General features: G+C 49.2%; 2 pseudogenes; both read right to left on the bottom strand.

The window, feature by feature from the left end:
• Positions 1–5,409: 5,409 nt before the first annotated feature.
• Positions 5,410–9,858, bottom strand: LOC136487516 (pentatricopeptide repeat-containing protein At4g14820-like; annotated as a pseudogene).
• Positions 9,859–10,724: 866 nt separating this feature from the next.
• LOC136487882 (leucoanthocyanidin dioxygenase-like) lies at positions 10,725–11,538 on the bottom strand (annotated as a pseudogene).
• Positions 11,539–14,715: the final 3,177 nt, after the last annotated feature.

Genomic DNA, 14,715 nt, shown 5'->3' with positions numbered 1-14,715 from the left:
GAGCAGCGCCGTCACGGATGGGGGCCGGAGTGTTGGGCCAACAGGAATTGGGTCTAGGGGAGAGATTTGGGTGCCCACCCCAAACTGGGGGCTCTACGAGGGCCCTGCTGGAGCTGTTTTTTGCCTGAGCCCCCATATTTAACTATGGGGGCTCAAGTAGGGGCCACCATATTTAACGCATTGGTCAGAGAATGTTCTCCGTGGATCATCCTCTCAAACTCGTCGCCTCCACCATTGAATTCCGTCAAAGTTGGATGCACAACCCTTGCTCCTGCAGCCTCACAGTACAGGCTTCGGACATGCTCTGCTGTCATACAAAGATGATTACAAATGTGAAATGATAAGAATAATATGGTAAATATTACAGCCATTCAGTTAAAATTTGTTGTCACAGTATCATAAAATGAGCGATACTACAAGCAACTCAAAAGGGTTAGGTGCTACTTGGAAGAAAAAAAAAACTGCCCAACTGTTGCCTTAAACCTTAGCTGTCTCTTCTCATCCCCAGACACAGGGCCACCTTCACAGGACAAACAACCCCCTGTGGTGGTATGAATGAAATTGGTTCCCCCTTGTATTTACGCTGAAAGATTTTATAGTAGAAGTTCAACAATAAGACCTTGCACATAATCACATCCTTATATGCCCAGCAAGAAAGGAGAGAAGAGATCACTAGTTGTCAGCATAGGATTTTATCGAGTTCTTCTTTAGCCCCTGCTAGATTTTTTGTAGAAAGTATAGTCGAGACAATTTTTTGTCATTACATGAGCCAGCAAATTTTCGGTAGTATATATACAAGGAATTACCCTCCTACCTGTGTCGCCACAAGGTTGTTGTAAATATTGTAAATAATACCGATTTTTTTAAATAATATTTTTTTATGATTAAATACAAAATTGGAAGCTGTTATAGAAAAAATTGACATACACAAACCTATCTGCAGCTCACCAGCTGATAGGCATGCGTGGCGGGTGGAAAAACCATCCTGTCGGCAACTTGAGGGCTGACAGGCCTAGTCGGCCCGTGGGCTGCCGACAGGTTAGCTCAGCAAAAAAGTGACCGCAGGCCTTAGCCGCCGCTGCCCGTTGGCACCTATCGGCAACCAAGTTGCCGACTGGATCTGGTTTTGGCGAGCGTCATCTGCTTACGTAGACCTATCGGCTTATGGGCTGCCGACAGGTTAGCTCAGCAAAAAAGTGGCCGCAAATTTTGAGTAGTATATACACAAGGAATTACCTCCTACCTGTGTCGCCACAAGGTTGTTGTAAATATTGTAAATAATGCTGATTCTCCAATGTGCATTGTTTGTAAGGACAGTTTGGGCCAAAGCTGTAGGGTGACTTTGTTTATTTTTTGTTGGCTTTTAGTTCTTAGTATGTCTATGATGAATTCCTATGTTTGAAATTATTCTTTGCACTGTTATATTGTTACCTTTCGCTATGCATAGACCTCAACAATCTAAGAATTAATTCTACTATGATCCTCCACTCTACTTATTTTAGTTTACTTGTATGATATTGCCAAGGCTGTAACACCAAACATGTTTGTTCAAAGAAAGCTAGATGTTAGTAGCTGCCAAAGTGAAAACTGACAAGTCATGTGGAAACAAGAATGCATGTACTTACCGGCATGCACAGGGCAGCACAAAAGGGGTGCCCCATCCTTCTTTTCCTTATCAAATTCAGCAAAGAAGAGTGTCGGATAGGAGGCACCGGCAGAGAATCCTTCCGAGTGGCCAAGAAGTTGACATGAGTGTAAAGGTAGCGACAGTGGGCAAAAGACAGGCCGTCCTTAGCAATATCATCTCAATACTCCGGGCCACCTACATTCTCGGTCACACAGGAGATGATTTGAAGAACATATGCAAGTTTCTACAAAACAAAACAGGATAAATAATTAGCAAAACTTCTCATTGTACGCAGCAGCAAATAACACAAACAAAATCATCAGTTCAATGAACATCAGATGTACCACCGAGAGAAAACCGGACACAAACCTGTCCGCAGCTCAACAGCCGATAGGCATGCGTGGCAGGTGGAAAAAACCAGCCTGTCGGCGCGTGGAGGGCCGACAGGCCTAGTCGGCCCATGGGCTGCCGACAGGTTAGCTCAACAAAAAAAGTGGCCGCAAGCCTTAGGCGCTGCTGCCGTTGGCACCTATCGGCAACCAAGCTGCCGACTGCATCTGGTTTTTGCGAGCGTGAGCTGCTTACGTAGACCTATCGGCTTATGGGCTGCTGACAGGCCGCTACATGTCAAGTTTTTTTATAACAGCTTCTAAAGTTGCAATTAATCATTAAAAAAATATGATTTAAAGAAAAATACGTCGTCCGTTCCGTGTTGTGGTGGCGTGGTGGGCAGGGCAGGTCGTGGCGTCTGGCGATGTACCTCTAAAGTCTGAACTGTCCGTGGCCTGCTGGGCTGTCCATGCCACGCACAGACCCACCGTTCGGCACGGGGATGGGGAGCAGCCACCAAATCTACACAACACGCTGAACTGCCAGACTGACATTGCAGAAGACACGCAGCACATTAAAACAAGATTTTGAATAATGAGAAAAAATTGTAGATGTTAAGGACCCTTTTGAATTGGAGAAAGCAGAGAGTGAAAATTATAAAGGTCCGAATACGCCTATGTACTTTTGCTAACCTGTGTCCGCAAGACAGACGAAATGATAGAAGAATGCATCGTCCTACTGCTTTTGAACGATATATCTATCAAGTATGCATAACGAACTTTGTTTTTAAACCATAAATCTAGGCAAATATGCATAACAAAATTCTTTGATTTTCCGTGTAGGCATTAAAGCTTACTTAATTATCTGGTCTGCCAGTGATGTTGACTATAAGATGACCTTTAATTAGGTCCCAGTCCCACATGAGCACTGTGTACACTGCCACGGTAGGCCCACCACGTCCACGGCCTTGCGTAAGCCAGCACGAGCAAAAGGCCACACCAGCGACTAGACAAATTAAGCGAGAAATACAATATAGAAATATATTCCAAGGAAAAATATAACGAAGCTAATTTTGGATAGATGTGTTATGGCGCTGGTCCACTTTTTTTTTCTATTAATAAGCTATTTTATTAAATTACATTGTAAAACTGATGTATATGTAAGGCAAAGCTAGAACTATGCATGTAATAATCGTAAAACGGGTGTAGATATTTTCCTATTAGCAAAAAGAGAGAAAAAGATCCTAGAGATTAATTGTTTCTCTCACTAGCAGTAGGCAGGCAGTAGCAGATGATGGTGCACTCACACGTGGTCGTGGTTGGGGTTGGGAACTGGGATGGGAGCTGACCAATTGTGTGAACCAGCGTGTCTCGGTCCCGGTCCCGGGGGGCCTTCTTTGGGTCTGTTGTCAACTGGGAAGCAGTACGTACTCCGTACTTATTGCGGTCGGTGGGTGATCCATGCTATGCTACGTGTACGTACTCCTACATGGAAAGAAATGCGTTCCCTCGGACTGCACCCGGTGACTCGCTCGTAGCTAACCTGCATTCTGTGCATGCCCCGGCCCGTGCGCTGCTGCCGTGGCGTGTGTGCATGTTCGGCGGCGTGACACGTAACACGGATATGGATGCCACGTACCGGCGCACCACACATTTCTCGAACACCTGTCGTACGTGTAGAATGTGTACTAGATAGTGCATGTCGCGGCTAGGGGTCCAGCCCGGTTTAGCTGTTTCATCAAATTCAAAGGCTGCATGCAGCTGCACGCACCAGCACCAGCACACAGATGCATGCACATGCGACGCAGGCGCAGCGCACAAGCACGGACGGCCGAACGAGAGGGGGCCGCGCTGCGCTGCATTCTAATAACGTGCGTGCTCGCCCGAGAGGAAAAAGCTAGACAAAAAAAGTGGCCGCAGGCCGCAGCGCAGACGTGCATGGGACCGACGGGACCCAATGCAAGCTCGTGGTCTGCGCCGATTTTTTAAATAATATTTTTTATGATTAAATACAAAATTAGAAGCTGTTATAGAAAAAATTGATGTACACAAACCTATCTGCAGCTCACCAGCCGAAAGGCGTGCGTGTCAGGTGGGAAAACCATCCCGTCGGCAACTTGATGGCCGATAGACCTAGTCGGCCCGTGGGCTGCCGACAGGTTAGCTCAGCAAAAAAGTGGCCGCAGGCCTTAGCCGCCGCTGCCGTTGGCACCTATCGGCAACCAAGTTGCCGACTGGATCTGGTTTTGGCGAGCGTCGGCTGCTTATGTAGGCCTATCGGCTTATGGGCTGCCTACAGGCCTAGTCGGGCCGTGGGCTGCCGACAGGTTAGCTCAGCAAAAAAGTGGCCGCAAATTTTTCAGTAGTATATACACAAGGAATTACCTCCTACTTGTGTCGCCACAAGGTTGTTGTAAATATTGTAAATAATACTGATTCTCCAATGTGCATTGTTTGTAAGGACAGTTTGGGCCAAAGCTGTAGGGTGACTTTGTTGGGCTAGCTGGCGCGACGGAGGGAGGCGCGGCCATGGCCATGAGGGAATCGCGCCGGGTGGACTGCGCCATGGCCGCCTCCGTCTCCACCTTCGCGAGCAGTGCGCCATGGCCACCTCCATCTCTACCTCCGCGAGCAGTCCACCGGAGGGAGCTAGATCTCGACGACCGGAGGGGAGGCGAGGGCAGGGGTCGCCGGAAGTAGGAGAGGGAACGCCACAGGCAGGGGAGGAAACGCCGAGCTGGAGCAGCGCGCGCACGCGGAGGGAGGGAAGGAGCAGCGCCGGCACGGATGGGGGCCGAGATGTTGGGCCAACAGGAATTGGGTCTAGGGGAGAGATTTGGGTGTCCACCCCAAACGGCTCTACTAGGGGCCTTGCTGAAATGTTTTTTTGCTTGAGCCCCCATATTTAACTATGAGGGCTCAAGTAGGGACCCTACTGGAGTTGCTCTAACAATTAGGCATTGATATCTAAGTTGACCCTTAAGTAGTGTTAACAGCTTTACATGACGATTCAATCGCCTAATTGACATTGACATTCATAAAATCCTCCTCTACTACACACATGCGTGTTTGGTTGAGCGCCTCACAGGCAGTGACTGAGCCCCAGGCGCTCGAAATTGAACGGCTGGGGACGCTGCCTGCACCAGGCAGCTCCGTGCAGGAGCAAACCAAACACACCATTGGTCCCTTTATTGTCACAAGGCACCAAAAGCCATTGGTTTCTATTTTCTCAAAGTTCATCACGGTAAGCAATCTAATAATCTTCTTGTTTCTATTTCTATAGAAAACTAAATGACAATTCTGAGGTCAAGTCTCCAAATTGTTTTGCCACTGAATTATGTCACTGAGATGTGGCTCAAAGAGTTATATGGCAGGGCAAAAGAACTTTGCTACAAGCCAACAAGTTTATCAGATGAGCAATCATGTGTTTGTCAAAACAATTGCCAAACAATTTCTAAACTGATAAATGAGGGTCATCCTATTGCAGTAAACAAGTTATAAAATATATACTAATAACAGGATGCTCTGTTAAGTGGAGAGCAAAGAAAAATTGTTGGATATCACAATACTGCATAATGAATAAAAACTGATAAGAAAGACCTGCATTCACACTATGCAATCTAGAAATGAGTGGCGATTCTCAAAAAAGTTGGCTAATCTTTGGCAAGATGTGGTATCCCCTACCTTAAATTACTAGGCAGAAGAAATAACAAGTTTCCCACTATGCAGCAGAACAGATTCTCTCATATCCTCGTTTCACATGTCTACTTAAACAATCTCAACATTCAGGGCAGCCGTGCATCTTTAGTTCACAACTTTTGAAAGATCTTGTCACTTTCTGGATATTTTTCACCTCCAGCTGCAAACTCATGAAAAGGCTCATTCAGCTCATCCAACTCAAGCCTGTTTCTTTTGAGACTCCGTGGAGTTTCATTACTTCCCTCACCTCCTGAGCATCATTCAAGTTATCAGATTTCATGTATATCTTTGATAAAAGCACAGATGCTCCGTCATGATTAGGATCCAACTGCAAAATTTTCTTGGCAGCAAATGCGCCGAGCTTGAGATCACCATGCATCCAGCATGCTGCTAAAAGAGATCCCCAGATAGGCACATTAGGCCCTAAGTGCATTGACTCTATGAGATATTGAGATTAACTGCTTCTTGCATAAGTTTAGCCCTTCCTAGAAGATCCACCATACAACCATAGTGCTCATGCTTGGGTTCAATCCCGTATTGTTGAACCATAGAGCTAAACAATGAACGGCCTTCATGAACTAGACCAGCATGACAGCAAGCATAAAGTAAATTAAGAAATGTCACTTCATTGGGTTCAACGCCTTCATTTTTCATCTGCTCAAACAGACATAAGGCAGATTTTCCATCGCCATGCATAGCAAAAGCAGTAATCATACTTGTCCAGGTGATGACATTCTTCTGAGGCATTTCATTGAAGATATTAAATGCAAGGTTAATACCCCCACATTTGGCGAACATATCAATAAGAGTATTGTAAATGTTCAATATCTTATTCAACCCATTATTCTTAATGAAGGCATGGATCCATTTGGCTTTATCGAGGGAACCTAAACTAGCACATGCAGATATGACACTTAACATGGTAACTTCATCAGGCCTGATACCACACTCCTGCATATCATTGAACAGACTCAATGCTTCATTAGGTTGGTTACTATCAGCATATCCAGATACCATAGCACTCCAAGATACCACATCCTTCTCTGGCATTCCATCAAATATAGAGCGAGCAATCTCAACTTTTCTGTTCCTGGCGTACCCAAAAACCATGGCAGTTGATGATACCAAGCAGGGTTCAAAATTTCGGCGAAATTTCGGCCGAATTTCACGAAATTCGGTAATTTCGGTGGTGGCCGAAAGAAAACTCCGAAATTTTTTAATACACTAATACATGTGCTATATAACTCTAATCTTATATTTTTCTATTGTTTATATTGCATATTCTTCTATTTAATAGATATGTAGTCATAAATCATACTAATATTTGTTTAGATCCAAATTTTTTAGAAAAAAACATACTTTATGTGCTAATCTCTAAAAAAATTTCGGCGAAATTTCGGCCGAATTTCGCGAAATTCGGTAATTTCGGTGGTGGCCGAAATTTTGGCGATACCGAAATTAAAAACCTTGATACCAAGTCCTTCCTTGGCATCCCATTATATAGCTTTTCTGCCATCTCCATGTTCGCACAAGTAGCATACAAATTTATGAGAGCACTACTGAGGTGAGCACTGATAAGAATGTCTGACACCAACATGTATGAGTGGATGGCTCTCCCAGTTCTCAAATGCCTTATATGCCCACAAGCTGATAGAACAGTAGCAAGGATCAACTGGTCTGGAAGAACTCCAGAATTCTTCATCTTAGCAAATAGAAGCAAAGCTTCTTTGTAGTTCCGAGTCTGACAATAACTGCCAATTGATATCAAAGAGGTCTATAACAGTTTGTATGAAAAATGGAACTGCCAAGTAGCATGTAGAATGGAGAATACAGACTAGCAGCAAACAAATTATTTGTAAAGATGGCTGCATTAGATGGAATTTTGCTATTCATAGACTTTCAGCATGGTAAACAGAGGGCGTACCCAGTGTAGAGAGCTCCCGCTCTGTGCGGAGTCTGGGGAAGGGTGTCAGTGGCAAGCCTTACCCTCGCCTGTGCAATGCGAGGAGACCGCGACTCGAACCCGGGACCTTCTGGTCACAGGCGGTAAGACTCTACCGCTTGCACCAGGCTCGCCCTTCTCAGCATGGTAAACAAAGATCTTTGAAAAAACAAAATACTGGGAATCAATATGCCATTTGTCAAGTATATGAATCATGGATAATGCAGAGTATATTCTACTTTCTTTAAGGTTCCTTGATTGCACCACCTTGCAAATTGCCAAGTTATGTTAAAAATGGAGAAATCTGACAAGAAACACAGTTTTTCTAAAGGTTTGAGATAATACTTAATGCCTTCCAAATTTGAAGACAGAATTACTATACTTCACAAACTGGGCAGAGCTGATCTGAATCATCTGATTGAATGTGAACCTAATTAACTTGGCACGCAACATCTACTTGTTCCAATTTTGACAAACAATGGAAGAAACGAACAAGTTCGCTCAAGCGAGTATACCTATCAAGCATGACGCCCCAGGAGACGACGTCCCGCACGGCCATTCCATCAAACACTTTCCGCGCGTCCCCCACACATCCGCACACCGCATACGCCCCGACCAGCGCGGTTCCGATGAACCCATCCTCCAGTGACCCAACCCTGACTGCCAGCGCGTGCGCGCCCTCCGACGTACGCGCCAGCACCCTCGCAGCGAGCAGCGGAGCGGAGTAGGGCAGGAAGCGCCCGGGGCCCCGGTGGGGGCAGGCCGGCGCGGCGGAGGCAGGCGCAGGCAGCGAGCACGAGGCGTGGGATGGAGGCGGCTGCACGGATGGTGGCGAGGTAGGCCCGGTCAGGGTCCGGGTGGGTCGACGGCGGCGTAGGGATGGGGTGGCTGCGGCGGAGGAGGACGGCTTGGAGCTGACGCAGGTGGTGGTGGTGCACATGTGGGTCCATTTTGGAGTGCCAGTGTCTCGTTGAGCCGTCCGATGGTGCCTTTGGATGGCCGAGATTGATTAAGCCGTTGGTAGTTGATTGCTGACTGCATAATAATAAGTGACAATTATAGTATCTAGAAGGTCTCATAATGCCTTAAACTCTACAAATAAGTTCGAAACGTGCGTAAATGACAATATAAATTGTTCAAACATAAGATACAATCTTACATAAATAGAAGATTTCAATGCTAGTCTAAGGCTTTTTCTTTACGTGCATCTTTTTAGCCAATGAGATATGATGTGTTTGCAATGTATTCTTCAAAAATCTTACCATTTCTTGTCACTCTCGAGACCGAAACCATAAAGGGTCACTGGTCATAGTAATCACTGTCACCATACAATTCAATAAATGCCATGAAACTGGCCGGCATCCTATGTCTCTACTAAAATCACAATTCACAGAGTACTTTGCAAAAGACAGGTACAAGAAACGTTGTTTTCTGTCCCGGAGCACACTATTCCTAACAGCATATTAGAAACTCTTCTACGTGGGTGGTATTCATATGCTGAAAAACAAATTCACATTTCACCATCACCAATTACTCATCAGAGATGCAGAGCAGCAGTCAGCACTCTGTGGAGGCAAAGCGCTTTAGAATTTTTTTTTCATCTTTCACCGATGCAAACAAATTCCACTCAGTATAGCATATCATGCTATTATTCCATCTTAGTTTCCTATGCCCTAATAAGAAATCAAATATTGCAAATTGCAATGCAATTATTAGAAACTAGACAATGGCATTCATATGAATGAAAGTCAGAAATTGATACCCGGTTACTCACAATGATCTTGGGTCTGGCCTCTGTTGATCTTGGGTATTTCCTCTCTTGCCTGTGGCTCTGGCCACTGTCTGTGCCTCTGAACTCTCTGCGACTATGCAGCAAGACAGCAACCGCCAGCCAGCACACCAATACTGCAGCCTGCACCCTGCACCCTGCAGGAGCAGCCGAGTAGGCAAAATACAGCAGGAGCAGGCGAGCCGCGAGCCGCGAGCAGACGAGCAGGGCGGCGGGTGCTGGCCCGTTGGGGGCGACCTGGCCACGTGGGCCCGGGCAGCGCCCAGCGCCAGCAGACAGCAAGCAGCACGGCAGCAGGGCGCGGGAGGCCGGGGCACGAGATCTATTGGCGCGCCGCTAGCCCAGGCCGGCAGGTCGCCGCAGGCGGCACGCCGCTGATGCCTCGATGGGAGGCCGGAGGCGGGAGCGCCGAGGCGGCGAAGGAGAACAGAGGAGTGGCCGCCGCCGCTCGAGAATTTCGAGTCTCGACTGCCTTTCCTATGGGCTCTTCGTGGGCTCAATCGAAGACCCCGTTCCCGAGGGCCCATATCCGCCCCTGGGTAGCGGCGGCGGCTGCCGAGCGGGCAGTGGCAGCCCGACCGCGCTGAAAGATGGTAAACTCAATGTTGTTTCGAGTAAATTGCACAGCCGGTCCTTAAAGTATTTGGCGATTCTCATTTGAATCCCTAAACTATAAAATCGCACGTTTGGCCACCTAATGTACTTAAGTGATCTCATCCAAGTTTAAAATAGACACGAGGAGGGTTAGAAGCTGACGTGAACATGATTTGAACATAAAACGGCGTTGACCGACGGGTTCTCGCCGGCGACAAGATCTGCATCCACACGTCCCTCTTGGCCTCACGGACACACGCAAGGGACGGGACGTCTCCAAGGTGCTGATCGAGACTTGGTCGGCCAACTGATTGAAGCAAAGGCGGAGCAGAAGGCGCTGCCGGCGTCGAGGACGTAGACGGCGGCGTGAACCGGCGGTTGAATCGGCGTTCTGGCACGTCCTGTGTGTCCTCGTCGCAACCAACGAGCCGAGCACTCCGCCGCGCACTCGTTGCCGGAGCTCATGTTCCCCAGGAGCGCGAACTTGTCCGGCACCTTCATGTTGGGCATCGCCAAGAACGCATCCCCCTCATCGCCGCACGGTGCCGGCGCCTGACTCTGGCGGCAGCCCGCCGAGAAGACGCCGCCGCTCCACTTCGCTTGGCTCGCCGGCTCGAAGCTGTCGAGGCATTTGCACATCGCCACGGGCAGCGAAACTCCGGCGTACGGTCGATTTCGGCGGCTAGAGACGACACGACCGAGTCAGGGAGAAGCGCAAGGATGTGGATGAGCTACGAGCGCAAGCTATTTGACGTCCGTGTGGGCCTCGACGCCGATGGCCACCTCCGGCTGTGGGCACCTCGAGTAGTAGATGATCTTGAACTGCAGGAGGAGGTCGAGGTCCTGCTGCTTCTGTTCATGTTCGTCTCCTGCCTCTGCCTTGGAGTGGGTGATGAGCGCCTTTTCTAGCGCGTCGCCGCGGTCTGGGCTGAGGAGCCCCATGGAGAGGATAGCGAGCAACGTGGAGGTCAGCTCCCGTGTTCGGCGACCGAAGTCGCGGGTGGCGGGGACGTAGTCGGGCGGGTGCGTGGGCCAGAGCGAGTGGTCGGCGAGCCCGTCGGGTTGCACCAGGTGGAAGAGGTAGTCCTCCCACTCGCACTGCCCGGAGGTGTTGGCGGCGAGGCGGCTACCGTAGCCCTACAGGCGGCCATCCGCGGGGTCGTTGGCGTAGGCCTCCTTGTCCTGGATGGGGAGGGCGAAGAAGACAGCTCTGGCGGTGCGGAGGCGGTCCATGAGCTCGGCGGGGATGCCATGGCCGGCGATGTGCATGACGCCACAGTCGGCGGCGGCGGCGCGCACGGCCTCCACGCACGCGCATGGCCTCCACGCACGCGTCCCGTTGCTGCTGGCTGCTGGTGGCATCTAGGAAGGGGGAGATGTTGACGACGGGGATCCGCGGCGCGGTGTGGTCATTGGCATGGGTGCGCGCTAGGTCGAAGGCGTCCCCGAGGCCGGTTCGCTTGTCGGCGGGGCGGACGTACTCGAGCGGGATGGCGGAGAGGCCGCTCAGAGCCTCCACGAGCGTCGGCAGCTGCAGCAGCGGCGATGACGACGCCATCTAGCTAGTAATTCACTATTGCAGCAGCGGCGACCGAGGAACGCATGGTGTGGCGGTACGTGGTGATGGCGGCGTCCCCGTCGGCGGCGGAGGAGGAAGTGGACACTGGGTACCGTGGACCCTCGGCTCGGGTTTTTATGTTCAAATCATGTCCACGTGTACGATTACGTCAGCTTTTAACTCTTCTCATGTCTATTTTGGACATGGATGAGATCACTTAAATACATTAGGCAGCCAAACGTACGATTTCATAGTTTGGTGACCTAAATGAAAACCACTCAATACTTTAAGGACCAGCCGTGCAATTTACTTTTCTTATAAAAATCGGTAATGCTCGGTAGCGGATGTCCGTCCATCCGGACGCTGCATTCTGGGCCTGCGTGTACTGGCCTTTGTGTCTCTCATCTCTTCTCTCAAAAATATCTTCTCATCGCTCTCGCCATAGCGTGCTGCTTTGTGTCATGCACTCGCTGTTGTTGTCTTCCCCGTTGCGCACCTCATCTCGCGTCGCGTGGCTCCCCCATCCAGTGCTGCGCTCCATCCCGCGCCATGCCCCTCCATCGCCGTGTTGTCCTGCATCCCCCGCCGTGCCCGCTCTAGCTCACTGCACGTTGCACCCCCGCTGAGGCGCACCGTGCCCCGTCCCGCGCCGTCGCCGTTCCCCACCAGAAGGTCATGTCCGCTGTCGACGCCATGGCCGCCGTGATGCGCAACCTCAACAAGGAGATGTTGCGATAAAAGCACATGTTGCAACCGTTTGTTTCAATTGTTACATTTCAGAGGTATGTTGCAATTGTTTCATATGGATGTTGCCAAAGTAGATCCGGGGATGTTTCACATGTTGCAAGTGTTTCAGAGGCATGTTGCAAGTGTTTTAGAGGGTTGTTCAAAATGTTTCATCTGTTCCAGACGTATATTGCAATCGTTTTGATCTGGATGTTGCACATGTTTCACACATATGTTGCAACAATATGTTCCAAGTATTTTAGCTATTTCGGTCGTATGTTTGCAGTAAGTGTTTTTATGTTGCAAACTGCAAATGTTTTATCTGGATGTTGCATATGTTACACATATGTTGCAAGTGTATGTTCCATATGTTTTATCTGTTGCATACGTATGTTCCATTCAAGTGTTTCGGAGAGTCAGGGGGCGCGTGGAGTGATGGTGGCATGGCGTGGACAGGATGCGCGTGCAGGGCGGGAAAAATCAGCGAACAGGGACAGGCTACGCGGGCGTCGGGCGCATGCATCCGTCCGGACGCTAGCACCTCTGTACAAAAATAGTACTTATTTGCAATGTTTCTCTGACTGAGCGTTATTTCATAGATGATTTTGTGTGAACTCAGAGTTGTCTTCATGTGGCTTCAGATTTAAAACTGTGTTCTCTATTTTGTTACGATTGTGTCAGTTAATGACGAAAGATCTCTCCATGGCCTAACTCTGGGAGTAACCAAATTCTGTTCCGATAAATAAATGACCCTATTTATATGCATTGTGCTACAAATTTTGGCTTAGCTAGCTAAGAGCAACTCTAGCAGGAGCACCCAAATCAGGGCCCCCATATCTGATTTGGGTGCTCTCCCTACTTTTATTGGCCCTCTATTTTGCAATTTCCTCCGGCAGAAGCCCCAAAACTAAAGCCCCAAATCCTTTTTAATAGACAATGACAATTGGAGTCCACTTGTCATCCTCTGCTCTGACCACTAAGCTATCCTAACGCAACCACCCTGGGGAAGCGGCCAGCAGCGTCGGCAAGGGGAAGGAGCCGACTCTGCACCGGGGAGTGCGTACGGGCGGAGGCGTCACGGGAGGGAGATCTGGGCGGGGAGAAGATATAGCCGACGAGCGGGGAGGAGCTCCGGGCCGGGGCAAGAGCTGCCGGAGAGGAGGGCGATATAGCCAGGGAGCAGGGAGGAGCTCCGGGCCGGGGCCAGAGCTGCCGGAGAGGAGGGTGCGCCGGCGCGACGGAGGGAGGCGCGGCCATGGCCGTGAGGGAATTGCGCCGGGTGGAGTGCGCCATGGCCGCCTCCGTCTCCACCTTCGCGAGCGGTGCGCCATGGCCACCTCCATCTCCACCTCCACGAGCAGTCCACCGGAGGGAGCTAGATCTCGACGACCGAGGGGAGGCGAGGGCAGGGGTCGCCGGAAGTAGGAGAGGTAACGCCGGAGGCAGGGGAGGAAACGCCGAGCTGGAGCAGCGCACGCACGCGGAGGGAGGGAAGGAGCAGCGCCGTCACGGATGGGGGCCGGAGTGTTGGGCCAACAGGAATTGGGTCTAGGGTAGAGATTTGGGTGCCCACCCCAAACCGGGGGCTCTACTAGGGCCCTGCTGGAGCGGTTTTTTGCCTGAGCCCCCATATTTAACTATGGGGGCTCAAGTAGGGGCCCCCATATTTAACGCATTGGTCAGAGAATGTTCTCCGCGGATCATCCTCTCAAACTCGTCGCCTCCACCATTGAATTCCGTCAAAGTTGGATGCACAACCCTTGCTCCTGCAGCCTCACAGTACAGGCTTCGGACATGCTCTGCTGTCATACAAAGATGATTACAAATGTGAAATGATAAGAATAATATGGTAAATATTACAGCCATTCAGTTAAAATTTGTTGTCACAGTATCATAAAATGAGCGATACTACAAGCAACTCAAAAGGGTTAGGTGCTACTTGGAAGAAAAGAAAAACTGCCCAACTGTTGCCTTAAGCCTTAGCTGTCTCTTCTCATCCCCAGACACAGGGCCACCTTCACAGGACAAACAACCCCCTGTGGTGGTGTGAATGAAATTGGTTCCCCCTTGTATTTACGCTGAAAGATTTTATAGTAGAAGTTCAACAATAAAACCTTGTACATAATCACATCCTTATATGCCCAGCAAGAAAGGAGAGAAGAGATCACTAGTTGTCAGCATAGGATTTTATCGAGTTCTTCTTTAGCCCCTGCTAGATTTTTTGTACAAAGTATAGTCGAGACAATTTTTTGTCATTACATGAGCCAGCAAATTTTCAGTAGTATATATACAAGGAATTACCCTCCTACCTGTGTCACCACAAGGTTGTTGTAAATAATACTGATTCTCCAATGTGCATTGTTTGTAAGGACAGTTTGGGCCAAAGATGTAGGGTGACTTTGTTTATTTTTTGTTGGCTTTTAGTTCTTAGTATGTCTATGATGAATTCCT

Source organism: Miscanthus floridulus, chromosome 10, assembly GCF_019320115.1.
Source record: "Miscanthus floridulus cultivar M001 chromosome 10, ASM1932011v1, whole genome shotgun sequence".
NCBI lineage: Eukaryota > Viridiplantae > Streptophyta > Magnoliopsida > Poales > Poaceae > Miscanthus > Miscanthus floridulus.
This window is presented reverse-complemented; position numbering and strand designations above follow the sequence as displayed.